Source organism: Carcharhinus amblyrhynchos, chromosome 18, assembly GCF_965287045.1.
Source record: "Carcharhinus amblyrhynchos chromosome 18, sCarAmb.v2.hapA, whole genome shotgun sequence".
In the NCBI taxonomy this organism is placed as follows: domain Eukaryota; kingdom Metazoa; phylum Chordata; class Chondrichthyes; order Carcharhiniformes; family Carcharhinidae; genus Carcharhinus; species Carcharhinus amblyrhynchos.
In genome coordinates this window covers 38,496,054-38,505,819 of record NC_137341.1, presented here as the reverse complement: position 1 = coordinate 38,505,819, position 9,766 = coordinate 38,496,054, and positions in this window count along the sequence as shown.

Genomic DNA, 9,766 nt, shown 5'->3' with positions numbered 1-9,766 from the left:
AGAAACAACTATGGAGAATGATACAGTGAAGAAAGTTACACTAAGTGCTTATGAGTTAGTAGCAGAGGCTGATAGACAAAACAGTCTGGACAGACCCACACTGAATTCACAAGGGGAAAAGGGTAATTTTGAAAAGTAAATAAAAGCATTGAAACAGCAAGGAATATAATGAAGTTAGCCTGGAACCCAATATTTTATGATTTTGGCATTTGGGTTTGCATAACTTATTCCACTCCAGGTATGATACAATTGACCCGCTAGGAAGCCTTTATCAAATCAAACTTTATTTAAGAACACAGTTAAAATATAACCAAGAGAAATCTGTCTTCTGACTGTCATACAACCACCTCCAGAGAAGATCCGTGCCCAAACAGCAGTATGTCAGAGGAGAATTATTTCCAGGTGGATTCCAGAATCCATCTCCAGAAAGTGAAAGAGAGGCACTGCTCTCTAATAACTCCAAGCAACATCTGAGTTTGATCTCTCTATACAAGCCTAGCTGCAGCCAGTCACCTGATTTTCCTGTCAGTCAATAATATCATGGGAACACTAAAATAACAGAACAGCATTAGTTAAGATTAAAACCAACATTTTATAAATTAGGAGAATTATGCTGCTGCTGCAACACTACAGGTCTGCAACATATAGAGCTAGTGGCTAGTTAGAACAGGCTACTAAAACAGATCCTGCACAGAAATCATGATCAAAATATATTTCTTAAAGGCACAAAATCATCTCACATTCCCTTAAGAAAAAAATGAACCATTACTATGCAAAGATTTCAGCATTTTCCAAAACTATTATTTCCACACTATTAGTACTCTACAATATATATATTACATACACATTTTATAAAATCCAAACATGCAATAATAACAGTAGTGCAGTCCTTTACTTCCACGATTGACCATTCCTTCTCCTTTCATCAATTTTGTGATAAAACATCAGCAATCACATTCCCTCGTCTTTCTTTCTTGATACATTTCTATTGCTCAGCTGCTTCCTCTTTCCATTCCAAAAACTTGCCTCAGTCCTTAATCAATGCTTTGATTCCCAGTCTGAGTTTATTTTCATTGCTACGATTATAAATTAGGTCTGTAACATAAACAGGGCCTAGTTTTAAGGCTGATAAAATTGGATATCCTAAATGAAAGAATTGGGCATATTAAAAATCAAACACAGTCAAACTCAAGCAGGCCAGTTGTACAATACACAAACCTGTCTGGGCCTGATTCATCCATCTCCCCTGCACCCTACTGATACTTAGCAGGAGATCATTGCACCCCATTGAAATGCACCAGCCTATTGTTAGAAGCCCAGATCAGGCCACACTTTCTGTCACCGCAAGTTCCTGCAGTTGGCTTAATCTGATAACAGGTTACATGTAAGCAGCAGCATGGAGATGGACACCTGGGGGCAGACGCTGGTGTCCTGTCAGGCAGACATCAAGAAACCCACTGGGTATTGGAACCCCTTCCTGGGACCTCATTGGCCAGAAGCCAGAGAAGTTTCTGGAAAGGCAAGCAGGCAGGGGATAAAGGAACACACTTTCAGACACCAGCAGTGAAGACTCAAGAAGACTTGATGAAGGAAGCGACCCTTGGCCATTCAGAAGGCTGACCAGAGAAGGAAGGAAGGAAGAAGCTGCCATCGAGACTTACCTTCGTGACGCCGGACCAGCCTGCAGTTTTAACCAAACCATCTTTGTGGATAGTATATCTGATTTTCGGGTATCCTCTTGCTTTTTGTGGGTAATTTAAGAGTTAGTAGTGTTATTGTTAATAAACTTGTCGAACCTTTACTTGTGTTTGTCCTTTGTCCATCTTGCAAATAAGGGCACCGGGGTAAAACACTGGAGTAAGTAAACTGGTCGAAAGCATGAGAGATTTTAAAATTACAACAGGTCTGGTAATATCCTCAGGGAGCTATGCAGAATCTGAAGGGTAAAACTTGACATTGGATGCAAACTTCTGATTTGCTTTGTAAATTCCTTTGCTGAGTCCATCCAGTTCTTTTGATGTTTGAAATTTTGCAATGTCAAAATGAAGTGTTCTTTTCCCAGAAGATTGAATGGTTCATAGATGTTGTCAAAGGTAGTCTGTTGCTTTGCGTGCTTCCTCAACTTCACATCTGTGTGGTCAGGGCCATCCAGAAAGGTCATGTTATCATTGTCCCTGCTCCTGTTAACTGGGTATAGATCTTCTGTCAAGCAATTCAACTCTTTTCATTGCTCTGGATTTTCTCCATCACCTTCTACACACTCTGTGACAAAGATGTAGCAGATTGGCTTCCTTGGTGTCAGAAGCCATTGCAACCATAGTTCCAGAGATAACATGGCAGTTACGCTGTTATGAAAATCATTGCAATTTATTGAACCCTGGCTGTGAACAGGACTGTTTCTTTGGATATACACAACTGTGCAAACTGCACATGTTCATTATTCCACAGTTCATTTTGATTGATGATACATTTTCAGCAAACAGTCTCACTTTACATCATTGACCTTTCCTTTTGTCTTCAGTAGTAAAACATTTCAGCTCTTCAATCTCCATATTAAGATCAGACGTGATTGTTGATCTACATTTTCCTTCGCATAAATGATGAGCTGTTTTTGACAATCCTGCATTTTATGTTCAGGAAATTTCAACAACGCAGGAACAGTTTCCAAATGAGTCAACTTGGAGTTTCTGGTCCGGTCCCTAACATATCACCTTTGTCGCCAGAGGAACATTTATTTTTATTCTGAGGTGGAGTCTCTTTGAAACTTTCATCTATTCCTTTTCCTACCTGACTTCTTTTTTTCAGACCTTCCCATTTTCTATCCATCTCAAACCTAAGAGGATGTTGAAAAAAGATTTTGATCAATGAATAGCTTCATAGTCATGAGCAAACTCCACAACCTGCTTCGCTATACTTTCAATCATATCAGTTTTCTTGATCCTTGCAGGTGATCCTAGTGGTAACATATCTGCCAATTCCTTCAATTTATCTTCATTTAAACAGTTAAAACCCGCCAACGTTATATCCTCTATTCCCAAATAAGCCTCAGCCATTATCAGAATCAGTCACCTTATTTTGAAACCAAACAATACTCCACCTGGTGCAAAACTCTCTTCATTCTCATTACTTTTAAAGTCACAAATACAACTGAGGAATTATGCATTTAATATCCCAGACGAGCCCCCAATTTTGTAATGAACCTTGTTAATGTTCACTTTGAGGCCATCCCAATGGCCAGAAGGAAAACTTGAAACTCTGCTTATTAACTATATGTTTTTGTGATTTGGGAAAAAAAAATGTGAGGAAAAGGATGAAACCCAGTGAGGGAAAGGTTGAATCTCATTGGAAATCTTTCAAAATATAAAATGTTTGTTGAACTATAAAATGCACAGCAAAAAGGCAATAGTAAAGAACAACATTTAGAATTAACTACACTAATGGTTAATGACTGTACACTTGAATTACACTCCAATCTAAATCTATCCACTTTCCGAGTGCATTTTTCCCAAAACAACATCCCATAGGTTTTAATACTATGAGTCAAATCCAACAAAAATTATCACACAGGACCTATAGTTTTCTTCTGAGGATTTTTTTATCTGGGTTATCTTCACCACAGTTTGATTCTCTAAGAGGCCCTACCAGACATGACTATGATCTTAGACTTCTGGTTTCCACTCTGCTTAGCAAAGTATCTCTTTCACCCTGATACAAGGCTAATCCATACCTCACAAGCCCTCAGTGCAGCAATCTCCCTATCTGTTTGTTTTTTATCCAGTTCTTTGCTCTCCATTTCATTCCAGCCTCCCAACACATCACCGTAATTGCACTGTAACAATTAACCCAGGAGCATAGATAACTCAGAAGTGCATGTTTTGTGCATTACTGCTGGGATATTAGTGGGGCCAATAGCTTTGGTGACACACCTGTTTTATGATGTGTGGCAATAATGTGTCTTTGGAGGTCTGTTTAATTCATGTTTTTTCAATAGGATGCTTCCAGCAGGCCCTGAAATTTTGTCGGCACCATGTTGTCTGTGCTTGGTGTCTTTTATTGTTGCTTAAGCAGGATAACTTAAGCAATATTGATTTTACTGGGGACTGATGCAGCGTTCTGTGGTTTTAATGCTTGCTTAGGATTACAGAGTGGAACTTAATTGGAGATGATTGACAAGGCATGTCATGTGACTAGGGATAGCTGTGCTTCAGAGAGAAGTCTAGTTTTTAGTTTCACTTTCAATAGCAGTGGAGAGAAGCTACAGTGCTTTTTCCTTCTCTCTGAAGTTGGCGTTTCTATTCTCTGTGTGGCTGCTTTTGGAACCTGCCCAAGATTAAGTTTACCTCTCTGATGTTTGGCTGTTTTGAAGATATCTTTCTCTGCAAACAGCTGGCCTGGATTTCTGTCCATAGCTGTTACAAAGCTGAAGATCCAGCATCACATGAGCATACTTGCTTTTTGTGCGAAGCCTAAAAAAAGATGTATGTTTGTGGAACTTGGAACAACAGAGCTGTTAGGAATTATATCGTGTCAAGTTAACATCTTGTAATTGGTAAAAATTATGCTAATTATTTTAGCTATATTTTAACTATGTTCCTAAATAAACATTGTTTGATACAAGGTTCCTGGTGGGTCACTTGAGTCTTACCTGGGGTGGAACACCTTATGCTCACTCGGCTGCCAAAATCAAATGTAAAACTTAGGGTCTGGGCTAACTTCATGAAATAGCTTGGAGTTTCTGGTTTGTGTCTTAGCCAATGTTATGAGGAGTGATGCTGGAGGTCTCACAAGCAGATCAAAATTGATCATTGACTTGGCACCTCTGACTGAAAATGCTTGCTTATGTCTCAGTCTTGTCTCTTGCACTCAGGATACAGGCTTATTTTGCATTTTATTGATATAGAACAGGCAGGGTTGTCTATCTACCTCCGGGTCCCACTACACCATTGGGCTTCTGCGACCCTTCCCAACATGTCAGTTTTTCGATAGTTTAAGCATTCGTGCAGTTCACATTTTTCCGTTAGTTCTCCAGTACAAATTGGCATTACAAATAGCGGCGAGGCTGAGAACACTCAAGTAAAGGAGATTCCAGCTGGGAAAAGCAAATTACAGAATTGGAGATACTTCCATTGGAGAAAAGAGGATGAAGATCCCGACATGTTATTGATTTCAAATAGCCAAGAGCCAAGATGATGCAGATGGAAGTAAGTGATTAAGTAACTTGGATGAAGTGTACAAATCTGGTCCAGGTGGAAAGCTGTGTTTATATCTGTGTGTTTGCACAATCCCATTCAGGCTATCTGAGCTTCAGCTCAATGTTTTAACTGAAAAAGTGGATGGAATGGTATCCTCTTGCCTCATAAAGCTTTTTAAAGCCCGCAATTAAGAGGTGAGGGCTGGCATTTAAAAGGCTTTTCAAGACATCTGAAAAAGTGGAGTTACTGTTGTAACCACAGCCAAATTTTACACGGTAAAACCCCACAATCATCAATGTGACAACAGGCAGAATTTTCCGGTTTTGTATGCCCTGCCACCGAGAATGGGGAATATGACTCACAGGCAAATCTCCATTCACTGCAGCGGGATCGGAGAATCCCTGCCACAGGTGAGGCCAAAGAGATAAATATTGGCCAAGACACCAAGAAGAAGTCCCATCCACTTCTTCACAATTTATAACAGCATCTGCCACCCAAGCAGGCAGATCAGTTTAACAGCCCATCTGAAAGATGGGGAATTGATGAGAATCTTTATTGCTCCTCCTGAACATATTTTCAAACTGGACTGTAAGATTCTGATTTCCAAGCGGCAGCTGAGAGAAAGTCAGAATAAAAATATAGACGCTACATGTGTAGCAGGTTGAAGACCGAGTTAAAGCATTCCCAGTTGGTGAGTTGTGCACCACAGAGGAATCATGAGACAAGATTTTGGTGCCATGAGCTTCCAAACAGAGATGGCTGTCGTGGAGCTTGAACTGATTTCTGAACCCGGTGAGACCCCTTCAGAGCCTCGCAATTTCTGTTGGCGGGAATGGCCTAATGGACTGCTCTCTGAGACCTGATTGCTGTAAATGAAAGGCTTGTGAGTAGACGTTAGGTGTTTGTTTTTCTTTGAGAAGAATGCCGATTTCTTCTGCTATCAGTAATCACCAATGGTCAGGATTACAATGAATTAATAATCATCACACAATTGGATTAATAATTGGAATTGTATTGTATCAATAATGAAGATGGTATTACATCATGCTCAGAACCCTATTACACGAATAACCAGGTACACATTACATTTCAAATCACAGTCCGATTAAGATTCTGGATACTATGACATTAATAATCAGGATTCTATCAATAGTCATGTGCCTATTGCAGCAACAATCAGGATCTTACTGCATAATTCATCAATGTCCTATCACATTAATAATCAGGATTATGTTACTATATTAAAATCATTCGTCAATTGTGTCAAAAGTCATAATGCTATTAGGTTAATAATTAGAGCCCAAATACACAAACAGTCCATTAATAATCCCTCTATCGCACAAGAGCTGAACCTCCTCCAGTTATAACTCTCATACCACCGAAATCTTCACTCTGGGGTCAAAGAAGGTTGAAGGAGTTAAAATGCGGAGAAGGTGAGGGAAACATTTCCCTACATGAATCTGCGGCATCCAATTTCTCATTCCAAAAACTGACCTTGCAAATCAATCTGCAATGTCACACAGTGTGCAGATTGGGAAGGTCATTCTCACATTCCCTACCCTCCAGGGAACCAGCAACTTGAACAATGATGGAAAGGATGGTAAGAGCTGGAATTGCCATGGCTGCTGGCACCAGACTTGCCCTCCATTTGAACATGGGCTGTGCCTGTATGGAAGTTTCTGGAATTGTCCTTATTGATTTAAAAGTGGACATTGACAGATGGCTGACAAGGGATCCGGTGACCAAAACAAATGAAACTTGCATGGTGTAAATGAGACTCTTGGTTTGGTAGGAAAGTACTGGAATTTCACAATCCATGGTGTATCTCTCAACCCCATGAACCGTCTGCTCTGTTTGTACATTATTGACAGGGTGTGTTGTAGATGCACCATAGACATCACCTGCATATCTCAGTCCAAACATTACATATGGGCAATGCGGTGGCAAGTGGTTAGCAGTGCTGTCTCATAGCACCAGGGACCCAGGTTCAATTCCTGGCTTAAGTCAATGTCTGTGTGGAGGTTGCACATTCTCTCCGTGTTTGCGTGGGTTTCCTCAGGGAGCTTCGGTTTCAACCCACTGTCCAAAGATGTATGGGTTAGGTGGATTGGCCATGTTAAATTGCCCGTTAGTGTCAGGGGACTACCTAGGGTAAGGGTATGGGAATAGGCTTTGGTGGGATTGTGGTTGCTGCAGACTCGATGGGCCAAATGGCCTCTTTCGGCACTATATGATTCCATACATCTATTCTCTTCTACAGAAGGACTAAAAGTTAATTGGGGGAGTCTGTGGGGAGGCAAAGGGACGTTTGGTAAGTGGCACACTTTCAGAAGTGTGTTAACCAGGGTTCAGGGTAAAGATGCTCCTCTTAGAGTAAAGGGCAAAGCTGGCAGAAGTAGGGAACCCTGGATGACTCAGGATATTGAGGCCCTGGTCAAGAAGAAGAAAGAGCACATGATATGCATAGGCAGCTGGGATCAAGTGAATCCTTTGAAGAGTATAGAGGTGTAGGAATAGAATTAAGAGAGAAATCAGGAGGACGAAAAGGGGACACGAGAGTGTTTTGGCAGATAAGGCAAAGGAGAATCCAAAGAGCTTCTACAAATACATAAAGGGCAAAAGAATAACAAGGGAGAGAGTAGGTCCTCTTAAGGATCAACAAGGTCATCTTTGTGCAAATCCAGAAGAGATGGGTGAGATCCTAAATGAATATTTCTCATCAGTATTTACTGTTGACAAAAGCATGGATGTTAGGGAACTTGAGAAAATAAATAGTGATGTCTTGAGGAGTATACATATTACAGAGAAGGAGGTGCTGGAAGTCTTAAAGTGCATCAAAGTAGATAAATCTCCAGGATCTGATGAAGTATATCCCAGGATATTATGGGAGGCTAGGGAGGAAATTGCGGTTCCCCTAGTCGAGATATTTGAATCATCGATAGTCACGGGTGAGGTGCCTGAAGGCTGGAGAGTGGCAAATATTTTGCTTTTGTTTAAAAAGGGCTGCAGGGAAAAGCCAGAGAACTACAGACCAGTGAGCCTCACATCTGTCATAAGTAAATTGTTGGAAGGTATTTTGAGAGACAGGATCTACAGGCATTTAGAGACGCAAGGACTAATTAGGAACAGTCAGCATGGCTTTGTGGGTGGAAAATCATGTCTCTCAAATTTAATTGAGTGTTTTGAAGGGATAACAAAGAAGATAGATGAGGGCAGTGCAGTTGATGTTGTCTACATGTCTTAGCAAGGCCTTTGAAAAGGTACCACATGGTAGGTTGTTGCATAAGGTTAAATCTCATGGGATCCAGGGTGAGGTAGCTAAATGGATACAAAATTGGCTTCTTGACAGAAGCCAGAGGGTGGTTGTAGAGAATTGTTTTTTAAATTAGAGGCCTATGACCAGTGGTGTGCCTCAGGGATCAGTGCTGGGTCCACTTTTATTTGTCATTTATATTAATGATTTGATGAGAATATAGTGGATTTGCAGATGACACTAAGATTGGTAGCACAATGGACAGTAAAGAAAGTTACCTTCAATTGCAACGGGATCTTGATCAATTGGGCCAGTGGGCTGACGAATGGTAGGTGGAGTTTAATTTAGATAAATGCGAGGTGATGCATTTTGGTAGCTTGAACCAGGACAGGACTTACTCAGTTAATGATAGGGCATTGGGGAGAGTTACGGAACAAAGAGATCTAGGGGTGCATGTTCATAGCTCCTTGAAAGTGGAGTCACAGGTGGACAGAGAGGTGAGGAAGGTATTCGGCATGCTTGCTTTCATTGGTCAGAACAGTGAATACAGGAGTTGGAATGTCTTGTTGAAGTTGTACAAGACATTGGTAAGGCCACACTTGGAATACTGTGTGCAATTCTGGTCACCCTATTATACAAAGGGTATTATTAAACTAGAAAGAGTGCAGAAAAGAATTACTAGGATGCTACCAGGACTTGATGGATTGAGTTATAAGGAGAGGCTGGATAAGCTGGTACTTCTTTCTCTAGAGCGTAGGAGGTTGAGGGGTGATCTTATAGGGGTCTATAAAATAATGAGGGGCACAGATCAGCTAGATAGTCAATATCTTTTCACAAAGGGAGGAGAGTCTAAAACTAGATGGCATAGGTTTAAGCTGGGAGGGGAGAGATACAAAAGTGTCCAGAGGGGCAATTTTTTCACACAGAGGGTGGTGAGTGTCTAAAGCAAGCTGCTAGACATAGCAATAGAGGTGGGTAAAATTTTGTCTTTTAAAAGCATTCAGATAGTTACATGGGTACAATGGGTATAGAGGGATATGGGCCAAACGCAGGCAATTGGCATTAGCTTTGGGGTTTAAAAAAAAGGGCAGCATTGACAAGTTGGGCCAAAGGGCCTGCTTCCATGCTATAAACCTCTATGACTCTAAGACACTTCTGCCCTGTTTGTGTATTAATGACACATTAATGTGTGTTGTAGACATACCATAAGCTTCACCTGCATATCTCAGCCCAATGACAAACATTACAGATACTGTCTAAAAAAAGCCCCACATGTTCCTATAAGTGATTAAAGAAGCTAGCAGGTAAATCATTGTGTAAA